Genomic DNA, 17,663 nt, shown 5'->3' with positions numbered 1-17,663 from the left:
CTAGATGAAAGCACTTTAATACAGGGAAGTTTTATAACACACACACTCTTAGTGGTTGAAACAATATATGAATAAAAATGCATACTTAAAACAATTAGCACTTCATAACTAAAACAAATAATAAAATACAATTTATTATTTGGCATCCTATTCACTAGGATACTCTCAATAATTACTTGTTAAGTACAGTGCTACAATAATTAACTTTTCTAATGACAATCCTAAGATATAACAAAAATCCTAAAATGCTTTCTAAATCATTTTTAGAAGATTTTATTTAAACATATTTATACATTGGCCTGTATTAATCGATATTCTGAATAGTGGTAATTCACTGTTTATATTAGAATTTGTTACTTAAAAACTTTCTCCTACCAGTCACACCTCACCCTTATTGTGAAAATATGGGTCAAGGATTAATTAATTTTAAATTAATTTTTAAAATGCATTATATAAATTCAGAATAAGGGGTGAAGATAATCACATCACTGTGCCTAAATATATGTTTCAACAACACCTTTTTTTTTGCAATATCTTTTGAAAGATAAGATACTTTATTGTGGGAAAAATAGCCTGCTTTAAAAAATTACTTTTACCTTTGTTATAATATTAATTTAAATAGCTTTTTGTTTTGACCTACTTACATGTGAAAAACTATAGAAAAAATAAATTATTTCTGCATAAACCAGTACTTTCCAGTTTGAAAGATCTAACACTAGATATTTAAGAAATACTTTCTGCTTAATAGGGAGAAACTCTTAGATTTCTTAGATCAACTGCCACATTGAACAGCTCAGGAATATCTAGTTAGCAGCTAATAATTTTCATCATGTCCACAGAATACTCTGTGTTAATTCAGCTTTTACAGGCCCATGTGGATTATGTTTAAAAGATCTATTTTTGATTGAGGTCTATTGGGTTATCAGATGTCTCTGTGAATTGAAAATTCCATAGGACTGAACATGACTATTTGAAAAGCACTGTGACACACTGTTAAAAGACAATATAAAATGTACAGAAATGGAATTCAGCCTGCACTGAATTTTCTCACAAATGTGGTGTACTTTTATATATGTACTTTTATATATCATGTTTTCCCATAGTCTTCTGGAGCTTGTGTGCTTGATTATTTGAGTACTATGTTTTCATGAAAATATAGTTCATCTGTATTATAAATGTTTCTCAGATGGAGGCATGAGAATATATTCTCAAGGGCTCTAGAGTTCTGAGAATTTACAATTTTTCATTTAACTGAATGCTTTAATTTCAATAATAATCTTTAAAAGTTAATACAGTATGCTACTTGATTTCCATGCAGTTCTCCAACGTTAATGAAAACAAAACCAGAGGCAGAGTTAATAAATAAATGATGGGTTTGCAATAAGAGAATGTCTAATAGCATCACAGGATACTGCAAAGAGTGGATGTCTCCCTGTAGTTCAATAAATCTCTTTCCTGCTTAAGTTAGCCAGAATTTGTTTCAGTTGTTTGAAACAAAGAACCTAACTAGGACTTTGTCTGGTACCATCTAATGTTTCTCTTTAAGCATAATGCTAGCAGCCATTGATTCAAATGATTCTAAATTCATCTAAAAATACTTTTATACATCCTGTTTTCCCATGCATATGGAATCAAACTACACCTATCTTTGGTACCTTATTCACTTAAAAATTATTTTAGAGAACATTCCTTATTAAACATAGCATCTAATGCACTATCTGTAATGAGTATATAATACTCCATCATATGGGTGTACCATAATTTATTCAACTGGTTTCTGTCTGATAGGGATTTAGAATGTCTCAAGTCCTTTTCACAACTAAAATACTTCAAGAATATCTTAGTACCTATTTCTGTGTGCTTATGTGAACTTCCACTAATAAGATAAGTCCTCACTGATGAAATTCATGGCTCTCTGCCAATTTCTTTTAAAAAAAATACTGGCCAGTTTACACTGTTTCTAGTAATCTATGTCAGTTTCTGCTATTCTCTCCAATCTAATGAATTTATTAATCTAGATCTTTCTCTGGATAATTTGTAAAAACTATGTGTTAGAATTCTTTACACTTCTCTGACATATATAAAAAGTACTATTTTACCAGAATCTTTCCATTTTTATGTATTCAAATGTATCAAAATTTCCTTTATAGTTTCTGTACTAAGGAGAAAAATATATTTACTATATTTAAATATCATCCCAGGATTTTTATGCATTTACTATTTGATGTTCAAGTCTTTAGTTCAACTGGAATTTATTTTGGAGAAGGAAAAAGGAAGCTGTCATCATTGATTTACCTGCACAGTTAAATGGCCATTCTAACATCAGTTATTAAACTTTTGTCCCAGTGATTTGCAATGCCAGCTTTTTCCTATACATGATAGATTTGGATTTATTTTTAAACTTTCTATTGACCAGTCTATTAAAAACATAGTATCCAAACTGTTTTAAAATATCTAACTTTATAATACATTTTAGTAGTTAATATGTGGTCCAACTAATTTTATATGAAAAAGATTTCTGAAATTATGATGAAATTCAAAGAGAAACTATTTAATCTACTCATAAAATTTTGTGAATTTATAACATAATAAAACGATGAAAACATTTACTAAACTTTCCTGTGGAATAGGATGTAAAATAAGTGAAGGCTCATCATGGAGTTTCAGCTAATGCAGGAGTCTGTGCACTTAAATACTATTTTCATTCTCTCGGTCTCTTTCTCTCACACTGTCTTTCAATTTTCATGCCCTTTCTGTCTTACATGTATACTCTATATTGTTAAACTAATAATACTTACCTGTTTGATTTCTTTAACAGCCAGAGTAACTGAGAACAAGATTGCCTAACTAATGCTGCTCTGACAGGGAATGTCACAGGTTGATTTAGTTCATTGCATATATATTCCATCTCCTTCACCATTGTCCAACTATACCCTGAAAGGAAAAGAAATTTAAGTTTTTGATTGGAATCTTGTGAGTTGATTAATAAAAAACTAAATTACCTATTAATAGGTAAATCCATAGATAATCTACAGGTAAATTCATAGATAATTCATAAAAATTTCCATTTGGAGTTGGAGTGAATTAAATAACATAAAACGCAAAAAAAAAAAAAAAATTCCCTTCAGTGCTGGGGATCGAACCCTTGTCCCAGTGCATGCCAGGCAAACACTTTACTACCTACTGAGCTACATCCCCAGCCCAAGGAAATGTTTTAAGTGGGAAATGTAGATAAAAATCATGCCATAAATACCCTAGAGCAAATTCAACAGGAAAAAATTAAAACATTAAGAATATTTTACTGGGCTGGTGATGTGGCTCAAGCGGTAGCGCGCTCGCCTGGCATGCGTGCGGCCCGGGTTCAATCCTCAGCACCACATACCAACAAAGATGTTGTGTCCACCGAGAACTAAATAATAAATATTAAAAAAATTCTCTCTCTCTCTCTCTCTCTCTCTCTCTCTCTCTCTCTCTCTCTCTCTCTCTCTCTCTCTCTCTCTTTAAAAAAAAAAAGAATATTTTACTGTGGCTGGAGGCTGGGGGTACAGCTCAGTGATAGAGCATGAGCTTAGCATGTACAAGGCCCTGGGGTCAACCCCAGCACCAAAAAACAAAACAAAAACCCAAAAAGATTTTACTAATCTCTCAAGTGTAAAAAAAAAAAAGCAAAATTTTAAAATTAATTAATTTATTCGTTCTAATCAGTTATACACGACAGCAGAATACTCTTCAATTCAGTGTACACTAATGGAGCACAATTTTTCACTTCTCTTGTTGTACACAGGATCACACCATTCATGTAATCATACATGTACCTAAGGTAATGATGTCTGTCTCATTCTACCATCTTTCCTATCCCCATGCCTGCTCTGCTCCCCTCCCTCCCCTTTGGCCAATCCAAAGTTCCTCCACTAACCCCATCTCCATTATGGATTAGCATCCACTTATCAGAGAAAACATTCGGCCTTTGGTTTTTTGGAATTGGCCTACTTCACTTAGCATGATATTCTCTAACTCTAACCATTTACCTGCAAATGCCATAATTTTATTCTCTAAAAAACACAAATTTGACACTATTTTTACTTACTTTAAAGGTTCTAAAGCTTTTCTCTTAGATATATCTATATCATTGATATTCATTAATATTCTCTACAAACTGAGATTTTCTAGTTATATTTTCTTTCTCAAAATAAGGTGGTGGGTATTTACTAGCTGTTCAAGTGACAATTCAAATCCGTTTTATTTTTGGCTATTCCAAATTATTTGTACATTTTAACTAAAGTAGAAATAGTGCCAGGCACAGTGCCTGTAATCCCAGTAGCTCAGGAGGCTGAGGCAGGAGGATCATGCATTCAAAGCCAGTCTGCACAACTTAACAAGGCCCCAAGCAACTTTAAGACCCTGTATCTAAAATATTTTCAAAGAAGGGGCTGGGGATGTGGCTCAGTGGTTAAGCGCCCCTGGGTTCAATCTCTGGTACCAAAAAAAAAAAGAAAAGAAATAGTGGAAAATTTGATCATGTTAGGACATGTTAACACACTTGCCTGTTTATAAACAACATCATAAAAATATTTTTAAAAATTACCGTCAACTCAAAAGTAGGTTGTAAAAAGTATCGTAAGTTAAATTCAGCATAGAAATCCTAAGTCAATATGTTGGTTTGGCAGTTAATTCCTGATAAATAGAAATGTTTTTAGAAAATAATATTTTTATCATTAGAAGAAGGGATTGCTAACAGAAGCTATGCCTTTGTTATTATAAACCTATGACCTCTCTTTTTAAAAAAACTATGCAACATAAGAATTAAGGGAGGATAAAGCCTGAGTTGGCAATGATGAGAAGTTAGGAAGGGAAAAGTAGCCTGGAGACATCCAAAGACCCACGTGTGGCTGCATTCAGTTCAGCCTGAGGCTAAGACTAGAGTTAGACTAAACAGTGAAATGGAGTTTAGAACCAGTACAGCAGTATCAGATAGTTTCTAGTTTATCATCCTCAAACATTTCAAATTATAGGCTATATACTTTAATTAATCTAATAAAAAACTAAATTATTAGAAAATTAAAGTGGAATTAGGTTAAAGCATATGATTTTTTTTCTCGATTATACCAATTATTGGTTATTAGCTAAATGTTACTACTCACTAGACAGTAGTTACTCTAAATTTATTCTGGATGCAAAACTTTACATCTGGGGCTGGGGTTGTAACTCAGTGGTAGATCACTTGCCTAGTATGTGCAAAACCCTCGATTCCATTCTCAGCATAGTGGAAAAGGAAAAAGCACATGAATAGAAACTGAACACCCTGAAATCCACAGGACAATCTTGATAGTCTCTAATGTCTTTTAGTTGATGATTTTATATTTAACATGTGGGTAAGATGGCCCAGAGAGTTGCTTACTGGCTGATTATCTAGAAATCACTACATAGGGATGTATGAAGAAATAGATAAACCCAATAGTGTAATAAGTTTCAACCAGGAACAAACTGAATGTGAGGTCCACCTGTAGAAAGACAAGAATAAAAAGAAGGGATCCAGCCTACAGAATGTCTTCTGGCTTCCCACTCTCCTGTCAGCCACAAAGAACATAATGAGGGCCCTGTCCAATGACTTGGGAGCAGAACTTGTGCTCTTTTGGTTTCATATCATTTGAAACATTTGAAATTTTTAACCACTTTTTGTTTCATATCATTTGAAAAGCTTTTGACATCTGACATATGGAGTTTGCTCTAAGGAAGATGGGGGTGTCTAAAACAGTTAACAAGTTGAAAGAGACCAATTTGGGACTTGTTCAAAGAATTTAAAGAGGCAATTTTGGTTATTCTAGACTTTGCAAATAAATATTTGCCACGGAAGCTCTGTGATAAGATACTACCATACACACAGTATCTATCTAAAATAACAGAAGGGTCATACACATACCTGTTGGGTCAGGTCTTTCTCTCCATTACTCTTACATTTTATGGGATGATTTTTTTTTACTTTATATTAAAGATGTTATTTTTATAATTGAAGAATATTTTAATTTGACCAACAAAAAATAAATTATTAGCATTATCACCTTCATTGACTTTCTCAGGATGCCATCCTGTTGTCCAACACAAGGAAAATGTCACATCTGGAAAAAAGAATGTCACAGTGTCTATAAATGGTTTTGCATTTACTACTTTGTTACTTCCATTTGGACCAGGGAGAATATCAGCATTAATCCATATGGGACACTTTAGGTGCCTCTTCACATTTTCTAAGAGTATCATGGATGGTTTCACAGCTGCCAGACTAAAAACATAGTTTGGTAACAATGAGAAATATTTCTAGAGTAAAAAGAAATTATTTTAGACTAATGGTTTTAAAGTTCTTGAATTTGTAATAAAAATGTAATATAATAATACCTGAATTAAATAAAATAAAAAATCACACACACACAGAAGAGAAAGTTAAGGTATCTCAAAATGTTGATTTATACTTATTATTCATGAAAGGAACTTAAAAGTTCTATCAGTACTTAAATAATTCCACTACTTATGGACCAAATAGGGGTTTCAAAGCTCTCCATATTAGGATCACTAAGTGTGAAACAATATAAGACATAAATATTCACACATCAGACAATGTATAAATAAGACAATAAATGTTAAATGTACTCATAACCTACACATACACAGTCATGAAATACCTAGTGTGTCCAGGCACTATATCTCCAGTACCAGCTCAAGACCTTAAAGGAAAAAAAAGAAATATTTTTTTTCCCTCATGTATTCTTTGGGTGAATTTGGAGACATAAACACATTTCTAAAAATAACTAGAAAGCAAAAAAAAACTATATTTCCTTAAAGCGTTTATGAGTTCCACATTTATTTTTCTTTTACTGTAAGCACCTATTCTATAAACTAGAGACAAGGATATTTTAGTTAAATTGAAAGGCTGGTTCTTTTTTTTTTCTTTTCTCCCTACATCTACTGAAGCTGACACCTATGTACTTTAAAACAATAAGGTTTTAATCAGCCTACATCACTTTTACTTTTTAAAATTATACACATAATGTACTAGAAAACCTCACTACTTCTAATTCTATCTTCTGACCTTTAAGATTAATCCTTCTGAACCTTTAGAAGTGCTCATTTCCAAGAAAGTTAACTGCAGCGAAGGCTAAGCATTATGAAGGTGGGTGCTGGAGAGAACACTCAGCAACACTCTCCACACTTTTACCTCATCTTAGGGGAGGACACTTCCATCTGTGCTTCTATCTTTCTTCTCTCCACTCCTTTTGTGCCTCCTACCTTAAGAGGAAAAATTAATATTCTCAGTAAGTTGGGAAATAAACCAGAGAAACCAGGCTCTAGCATTTAGCTTCTGGTCTCTCACTCCTCTTCTCCCACATATCAGCAGAGTGAAAGAGATTCAAGTCTTCTCACTCTTCTGCTCCTGAAATGAAGGCCCTAGAATGGCTCAAGAAGCCCTAATGTTTGGCTTTGTAGATTCTAATTTAAATACTCTCATTTCTCTGCTTTAAATTCTTCCTGTCTTGTACTGTATCAATGCCATGCTAAAACCACAAATCTAAAATTCATATGAAACAACAGAAGACCCAGAATAGTCAAAGTAATGCTGAGCAAAACGAATAAAGCTGGAGGCACCATAAGACCCAATTTCAAAACATACTACTAAGGTGGGCTGGGGATGTGACACAGTGGTAGAGTGCTTGCTTGGTATGTGTGAGGCCCTGGGTTTGATCCCCAGCACTGCAAAAACAAAAACAGAAAACAACATCAACAAAACATACCACATCGCTATAGAAATCAAAATAGCATGGTACTGAATATCTTATCCTACTTTCCTACAAGTTTTATATACACATTGGGGATGACAAAATATAAACTATACTTGATATTATAATAAGTAACTTCAAATTACATTTTAAAGGAAAATAATTCTTTGCTTAAACTCTGGAGTTGGCTAAAACTCCAAATAAAATTTAAAAACTTATTATTTTTATACTAAAGCATGTAACCTAGAAGCATAAAATAAGAACTACTAAACATTGACTAAAATATCATTCAGCTCCTCTCACACAGGTAGTGCAGCAATCTGGTTAGGGGCATGAACTCTCCAATTGGGGTGACAGCTCTTTTTACCAACAATGTGACCTCTGGCAGGCTACTTATCCCTTCGGTCTCCATTGCCTAATCTGGAAAATGAGAATAGCAGCAACGATCTACCTCTTAGGATTGTTACGAGTATTAAATGAAAAATACATGTAATGCTCTTACAACAGTGTCTGATGCGTAATAAGTGTTCTTATAACCATTAATTTACATTCATTCCCCTTCAAATGTTATGGAAAAAAATCACTATAAAATTTTAGTTTTCAGTGGCCCAGTTCTTTTGGGGTAGCTGCTAGCATTTAAGAATAAACAGTGGGGGGGGGGGGCTGGGATATAGCCCAGTTGGTAGAGTGCTTGCCTTGCATGCACAAGGCCCTGGGTTCAATCCCCAGAACCCCACCCCCACATACACACACAAAGGAATAAACAGGGGCTGGGGTTGTAGCTTAGTGGTAGACTGCTTTTCTAGTGTGTGGTAGGCACTGGGTTTGCGTCTCAGCACCACATAAAAATAAAGAAATAAATATAATAAAGGTATTGTGTCCATCTAAAACTTAAAAAAATTAAAGAATAAACAGGCTAATATATAGGGAGCCAAAGAATAGATCACAGTCAATAATCCAAGGGGCAATAGTAGATATACAAAAAAAATGAGCACATGAAAAGGCAAGGCATTCTAAAACTTTAAACTGCCAAGTATCAAGGATCAGATGCTTTATCATAGTGCAGAGAATGCCTAGGATCTGGTGCTACTTCAGCTGGCAAAGCTTAGCTGTCATCCTTAGGTAAATCACCTAATCTCTCTGCGACTAAGTCTCTTTGTCCATAAAACAGAGCTGAACCAGTCATCACTCGAAAAGCCTGATGATTTTAAGATAGCTCTTTAACTCTTGAACCTAGTCAATTAAAACCCCTGTATGTCAAGATTCTGTATATTTATTTGTTCACCAACAGAATAATGAGGCTTATTGATATAGTCAGCCCCATAAGAAATGGTTAGTCACTTTAAAAATCCCATAAAATCTCCAAATAATTATTTTTGGGGGCAGAGAGGATAATTCAATTTTAAAATATGACTCAGAGATGAGGCAGGTTTACTGCCAACCCTGGATTTCAATAGCAGCAGCCTTCACAGGGCTTATCACCGCTTTTCTGGTGTCACAGTTTATTCCTGGTTTTACCTATAATTTTTCACAACAAAATACTTAAAAGCAAAATTTCCTATGGTGGGCACATAGAAGTAATGACATTTAGCCTCATTCTTCATTATCAATGTCTCCAAAATAGTATTTTTAAGCAATTCTTTGGTTACTGAAAAGTTCCAAATTATTCCCTTTACACATCAACATAAATCAAACTGAATACACATAAACAAAACCTCTCCGAACCTTTCCTTCCAAGACTACTTATTAACAAAAGAACTTTAGATTTAGCAATCTGTTATCAGAATGATCATGCATGATAAATCCCTTTATAAAAATTAGCTTTAGCCTCAAAGAAACAATTATAGAAAACAGCTCAGTAGGCCTTAGGTCCACTCTGAAACATACTAGAGTCCATAAATCCATTTTCATTTTGGAAAAGATACAGAAGTAGATAGTCAGACTATGTGTGGCTATTAATTTTGCCCCCAAGTTACTCTATAACAGCCAGTAGCATGTTTGTACAAATACCTCTTGAAATCCAGCTTGATGCCTTTATTGCTCTTCACAACCTCAGTGAGCCAATCCTATAGAGTATTATCACTGTTTGTTTCAAGGGGATGGGCCATGACTGGTTGTGCATGCTCTGATCCATTACTTGGAAGAATTACATTGGCCTCTATCATATGAGCATTACCTGTCCAAATAAAAGAACTTAAGTTAATGCTGAAAAACTGTAGAACTGCAGGAGATGCCATGTCCCTCTTAAAGAAGATAAAAGAAAGGAAAGAAAACTAACACTGAGTAACTACTACATGTCAGGTACTGTACTTAATCCTTATTTGTTACAGATGAGCAAACATGCCAAGAAGCTAAATGAATTTACCTTAAACTAGTGTTCTACTTTTGAATTTTTCCAAGTAAATAAAAGTATTGTGTCCATCTACAACAAAATATTTTTTAAAGAAACCACACAAGATGGCTATCTTTAAAAAACTTTTTTAGTTATAGATGGACACAATACCTTTATTTTTATTTGTATGCACCTGAGGATTGAACCCAGTGCCTCACATATGCTAGGCAAGTGCTCTACGACTGAGCTACAATCCCAGTCCAAGATGGCTGTTTTTAAAAATGCACAGTAACAAACGTTGGCAAAGATGTGGAAAGATTAGAATCCTTATCTACACAGCAGTAGGAATATAAAAAATAGAGCCATTTTAAAAATATATGGCAGTTTAAAAAAATTAAACATACTATGACTCAGCAATTCTACTCTATAGACACATAATGCAAGAAAACTGCAAATATATGTCCACAAAAAAATTGTACATGAATGTTCATAGCAATAGTAAAAGTATCAAAAAATAAGAAACTGAAATATTTATCAACTGATGAATGGATAAACACACTGCAATATACATACAATGAAATGATACAATCATAAATAGACATGAAATAATGATAGACCTTAGAACATAAATGAACTTTAAAAATATGCTAAATAAAAGAAATTGGACACAGAAGTTCACATGTGAAGGAAGAGTACAGGGAGCTATCCTGAATTGTGATTCTGAGTTCAAGAAAAGTCTTCATAAAGGAACAGGCAATTTAATTGATACCAAAGGATGTTTAAGAGGTTAGCCAGGCAAACTGTGAGAAGAGAGCATTCCAGAAAGAATGTATATAGCAGTCAGAGGAGGAGAAGAGCTGGGCCATGAGAGGACTCTAAGGCTGGTACAGATGCAAACTAAGCATACTGGGACAGGAGAACTTGAAAAAACAGGCCAGTTTGCACAGGGCCTTCAGGCTATCGATGCAGTTTGAAGGCTCAACAAACAGCATTTCATTTTCTGAAAGAATTCTGAAAAATAAGGTAGCCAAATTAGTAGATGGGGTTCAAAATATTACTTATATTACCTATAAAGCTAGGTCAGTGGGTACAGCTTAATTGAGAGATAATTTCTAACTTCCACCATCATCCCCAAATCCAAATTCTGGAACAGTCCTTTTGAAGAAAGTTCTAGCAAACACAAATATCCAGACAGCTGTTTCTCACTGTTCAGGTGGAAGCAGAGAGAAGAATGCCCTCCTTTGTCCAATGAATTTGCTAGATTAGGACTAAAAAAATTTGGTTAGATATCAAAAAAAGGTATTGAATTAATCTACTCTTTAAAACAAACATCAGAAACTGGACTGACTTACTTTTCAATGCCTCATTCATCTGTGCCTTGTGGTTAGCTGCATGATACCAGATGATCTCAGTGCCATCTTCTGTTGTAATACGGTTATTTCTCAGAAAATATTCCAGTATATTTTCACTCCAAGATCCTAAAATGACAGTATTTACATGAAAAAAGAATGTTTCTTTAATGGGTAAAATTTTAAAATGTTTTATTATGTATAATAAGATAGATCATATAGATACATATTGATAGTAAAAATCTTGCTAAAATGAGGCAAATTAACATTATCAGTCATCTGATACAGTTACCTATTTTTAAAGTTTTTGTGGCAAGATAGCTAAAATCTCTATTCACTGAGCATAAATCACATATACACTATAATATCACATATACCCTCACGTTGAACATGAAATCTCTATATTTGTTCATCCAATGTATTTGCCACTTTGTATCCTCTGACCTACGTTTCATCATTCCTCCTTTGAGTAACCACACTTTTATTCTCCATCTTTGTATATTTCAAATTTTAAATTTTAGATTCCTCATATGAATGAAGTCATGAGTTTTTTTTCTTTCTGTGTCTGGATTATTTCACTTAGCACAATAATGTCCTTCAAGTTCATCCATATTATGGTGAATAGCAAATCTCATTCTTTTTAGAGCTGAATAATATTACATTGAATGTGTGTGTATATGTGTGTGTGTGTGTGTGTGTGTGTGTGTGTATGTGTGCATGCACGTGCACATAGGCACATATACCCAATGCATGCTCATGCATGTGCAATGTGTGGACATAGCATATCTTCTTGATATATTTGTCTGCCTTTAGACATCCAAGTTCTTTCCATAACTTGAGTATTGTGAATAATGTTCATAGAGATATCTTTAAGAGGTAGTGATTTTATTTGAGTATATGCCCAGAAAAGGGATGGCTAGGTGATAGAATAAAAAAAATAATAATAAAAATGAACAGAAGACTTATCCAGGGAGGATAACAAAGTAATTAGCCTGAGGAAAATACAAGATTAAAAAAACAAAGAATACTTATGATGTGACGGGTATATAATACATATGAGTAATATAACTAGTAGATATATAAGATGGTCTGAACACCAGAAGCATAAAAATGTAGAAAGAAAATAAAACCAGAAAAAAGCAGAAATTTAAGAGCAGAATATTTTACAATGTCTTCTAATGAATGTGACCCTAATTTATGTAAAGCGAAAGCTATAATTAAAACTTTTAAGTTTTGTGCAATTTAATTGTTTTCTCTACCTAAAGTCTTACTGTCTATTGACAATTTATAATTCAAATGACAGGCCAGGCATGGTAGTGCAGGTCTGTAATACCAGAGACTGGGTCCAGGAAAGAGGACCACAAGTTCAAGGTCAGCTTGAGCAACTTAATGAGACCATGTCTCAAAATAAAAAATAAAAAGGGCTGGGGATATGACTCAGTGGTTAAGGGCCCCTGGGTTCAAAACACCAAACAAACAAACAAGTAAATAAATAAAATAAAATTCAAATCTCATATTTTGCTACATATTCATCTTCAAATTATGATTCTCAGACCCTCATATTAAGTAAACTCGAATTAACAGTCATAGATTTATCTAGTATGTACAAATATAAATAATTCTCATGTCTATCAACTACTTTTGGCATACAACATTTTTCATAATTATATATTTTAAAATGAAAGTTAACTGAGACTAAGGCAGGTGGTGGCAAAAAATACTTGTATCCAGGCCAACTCCATATTATGCCATTTTCTAATATAGAACTGTTTTGAAAGCTTTAAAAAGCAAAAAAGAGGGAAAAAACCCATGTGAGGCCCTGAGTTTGATCTTCCACACCATAAAAAAAGTTTCTCATAATATTAACATCCCTAATTATTGTTTTTTTCACTTAAACATTGCTTACAAATTCCCTATGTGTAAGTCATTTGATCTCCATCTAACAACAGTTACAAACCTTAAAAAGGCTATCAGAAACTACAAATAAAAGTAATATTTTATCAGTGAACAGAGGAGCAAATAATTAAACTTCTTATTAATATGCATAGGGACCCAGCAACCACCCTAGATGATGGGCAATAGAATAAAGAAGGAAGGGTTAGCGGGAGAATCCACTATCCCCAGTCTTCAACACACCATGCATGGCCCTACTTAGCATACAGGATAGAGTCAGAGACTTTTCGGACTTAGATGGCAGTGCATAGCTATCATTTTTAAAATATTTAAGCCAGGCATTATAGAAGGCCTATTATTGGTCCTAACAAATGTCCAACTATAGGATGATAATTAAATCATAGTATATTCTCATGATAGAATGTTACTAATGTGGCTGTTACAAATAAAGTTTTTGAGACAGACCAAATGATTTAAATAAATGGTTACTTAATGGAATCTAGTTGTTAGATAATGATTCATAATAAGATATTTCCATAGCACCTTTCAACTAAACACTGCATTTGAAATTTTATAAAGGCAATTTATAAATTAATAATAATGGGCAACAAAATAGCCAAATTTTATTCTTCTATTGTGTGCATGTACAAATATGTAACAACGAATCCCACTACTATGTATAATTACAATGACCAATGAAACACTTACAAATACTGTGACTGAAGAATCTAAAACATTAGAATTAAAAAGTTCTTGGAGTAGGAAAGACAATGGAATACAATGGTCATCATTACCCTAAGTACACATATGAAGACATGAAGGATGTGACTCTACTTTGTGTACAACCATAAATATGAAAAATTGTGCTCTATATGTGTAATGTAAATTGTAATGCATTCTGTTGTCATATATAACAAATTAAAATTTTTAAAAAATTTCTTGCCCTTTTAATGAGTGAAATTGCTATATTGTACTTAACCACAACTATATACAGATGCTCCCTAACTTATGATAGGGTTATGTCCTAATAAATTCACTGTAAGTTGGAAATATCATAAATTAAAAAAAATGCACTGAATACACCTAACCTACTGAAAATCTGAGCTTAGCTTACTCTACTAAGCATGCTTAGAAGACCTATACTTGGGCAAAATCACCAAACACAAAGCCCATTTTACTATAAAGTGTTGAATCTCATGCAATTTATCAAATACTATATGAACATGGAAAATGAAATGTTTTTGCACCAGTATATTTTTGCACCATATAAAGTCAAAAATATCATAAGTCAAATCATCTTAAGTCAGGGACTGTATGAATATTTTTAGAATTTAAGAAGCCTCTGATTACCTATGATCCAGGGTAGTGGGGTTGAGAGGTAAGGCCTAATGGGATATGTTTGGCTCATGGGGGCACCACCCTCATGAACGGATTAATGTCCTTATAATAGGAATAGGCACACTCTGTCTTGTACTCCCTCACTGTCTCTTTCTGTCTCCTGCTGCTCTTCAGCTATGCTCCTTCTGCCACGTTATGACATAGCAAGAAAGCCCTTTAGCTCCTCCATCTTGGCTTTCTCAGCATCCAAAACTGTAAGCCAATACATTTCTGCTCATTACAAATTACCCAGTCTATGGTCTCTGTTATATATCAGCACAAAATCAACTACAACAATTTATAATAGTAAAAAATATAACCAATCTAAATGTCCATCAACAAATAAATGGATAAAATAATGTCATATGCACATACAACAAAATACTATTTGACCCTGAAAAGAAATGAAATACTGATACATGCCACAATATGAACACAATTTGAAAAATCCTATGCAAAATGAAAGAAGTCATACAGACAAGATCACATCACTGTACATTTCCATTTATATGAAATGTCCAGAATAGATATTTATTTATTTTTATGTGGTGCTGAGGCTCTAACCCAGCGCCTCGCACGTGCTAGGCTAGCACTCTACCACTGAACCACAACCCCTCCAGAAGAGATAAATAGGTAGGGATAGAAAGTAGATGTGCAGCTATGGTTTGAGGTATAAAGGGGATTTTAATTCTTTTTTTGGTGATGACAATAGTTTAAAATTAACTGTAGTGATAGTTGCACAAGTCTGTGAATACACTGCCAACTACTGAATTATACTGTTTTGAAGACTTTTAGAACTATATAATAAACTTACTTACTCTAAGCTGCTAAGAACTAGTGCTATAAAATTAATTTGTATATAAAGAAAGTGGGAGAAAGACTATGCATATTACATATATTAACATATTATATATTTTACATGTGGCTTGTACACAGAACCTCTTAAAGGATATACAAGAAATGGTAACACATGCCTGTGTGGAGAGGAACTGACTGAGGGACTGCAGGGAACCTTGCACTAAAAATCCTATTGTGCCTTTTGATTTTTTTACACTGAAAAGATACTATTTTTTAAAAAGTTAAGGGAAGAAAATGATTCACCTAGTGAAACAAACTGGTTAAGAATTAGCTAAGCCAAAAACTGTTCATGAGATTAGAATTCATTATTATTATTTAATGGCGTGTGTCACAATCTGGAAATTTTCACCTGAGCACACATTTATTCCAACATTTTGTAAACCTTGCACTAATTCAGGAAAATCTGTATTTTTACAGCTTAATAATGAGAGTGGTTAATTTTTTGAGTGTGAGCCTAGTCTGAGATTTGGACTTTCAGAATTAAACATTCTATGAGGCTTAACTATGCCCTAAAAAATGTTCACATTCTTTGATTCAATAATTCTTGTTACAAAAATCTTGCATAAGATTTTTTTAAATCAGAATTGAGGAAGAATAATAAAAAATTGTTCATTACTGCATGAGTTCTAATTTTTTAAAAAAAAGGAAACATGAGGAAATTGGTTAAATAAATTACAGTATAATTTTTGATTAAAAAATTCAGTCACTTAAAGTTATTTGTTATAGAAAGCTTTGTGACATGGTGATATTAGGAAAAATGCAGGATAAAAAATTTATATTTACTATGATCTTACTCTTCAGTCAGGATTGTGAGAAAACACCAAAAAGTTACTACTAGTAATGAGTCCAAATCCTGGTACTGGAAAGCTCTGACCTACTTCAATATACTTTAAATGCCCCATAAAGATTACCTATTATATTTACATTCTGTAAAATATCTAAGCTGATGAGGGAATGCGCCACCGAGGCTGTCTAATGCCACCACTCATGCTTATGTAAGAGAGACTGTAACCTTCTGGGGAATTGGACGTCCGCGGATTAAAACACCTTGGGTTCCAGGGGTCAAACAACAGCAAACACTAGTTAGTAGCTTGCAAAAGTCGTACACCGAGAAGGTGGCAGGCCGTGCTCCATGCCTTCCCTGCATTGTCAACCCTCAACCAATTCCCAAAGCAGCAGCGCACTTGACCATGGGCTATTCCCTATTCTGTCCATTGAAATTATGGGCTGGGCAAGTGTCACGATCCCTTCAAACCAACCAAGATCTCCAAATAATAAACCAGCCGTTCTCGGGCGCCCTAAACGCTCTTTCTTTAACGCCCTCCCGGGAACCGTGGTTCTCTACCACAGGATGGTGGGCGCGCGCCCATCCCCGGCCGCCAGGAGCCGCTCAGTTCAAGGAAAACTAGGTGAGGAGAGCTAAGAGGACCTGAAACACTCCCCTGCCGCCAGAGGAGCCTCTCAGAGAGGCCCAACTCCGGGCTCTGGCTCGGGAAGGCGGGCGGCGAGCTCGGGGCTCAGGGCCGCGCTGCGCACTATGACCGAGCCCGCCCAGCCGGAAGCCCTGGGGACCCCTGCTTACCCGGCCTGGCAGGCGCTGTCATGGTGACGGACGCCCGCCATTTGCGCAGGCGCCAAGCGATGGGCAACCAGCCGACAATCGCCCGCGTGGCAGGCGGACTCGGAGAACCACGAGCTCCTAGCTCCTGGGCGCACCAGCAAGGCCGAGGCGGAAGGCGCGGGTAGTGCCGCGCCTGCGCAGTTTCGCCTGCCCATAGCTGTGGCCGTGGCCGTGGCGGATAGAGCTTCCTAGGGAAGACCACAGCGATGGGAAGCATTTGCTGGTGTGGGGCACGAATTTCCAAATACGTTGGATATATTTTCTTCTTAATCTTAGAAAGGGTATCGTTATTACTCCATAAAAAGGAGTGTTGTTGCACAAGGATATTTAGATGAAGCTTCAAGTTTTCTCTCCCCTTCTCCAAAATTCAGTTATGAAGACACGAATTGGTGTGAAAATACTTTGTATATAAGCAGAGATATGGAAAAAAATGTGCTTTATATGTGTAATAAGAATTGTAATGCATT

General features: G+C 34.7%; 1 pseudogene; it reads right to left on the bottom strand.

Moving 5' to 3' along the window:
• The window catches only part of LOC144370403 (protein FAM151B-like), a 31,129-nt pseudogene extending 13,823 nt beyond the window's left edge, over nucleotides 1–17,306 (bottom strand).
• Nucleotides 17,307–17,663: the final 357 nt, after the last annotated feature.

Source organism: Ictidomys tridecemlineatus, chromosome 14 (genome assembly GCF_052094955.1).
Source record: "Ictidomys tridecemlineatus isolate mIctTri1 chromosome 14, mIctTri1.hap1, whole genome shotgun sequence".
NCBI classification, from domain to species: Eukaryota; Metazoa; Chordata; class Mammalia; order Rodentia; family Sciuridae; genus Ictidomys; species Ictidomys tridecemlineatus.
The sequence above is the reverse complement of the archived record's forward strand: the minus strand, read 5'-3'. Positions and strand labels throughout refer to the sequence as shown.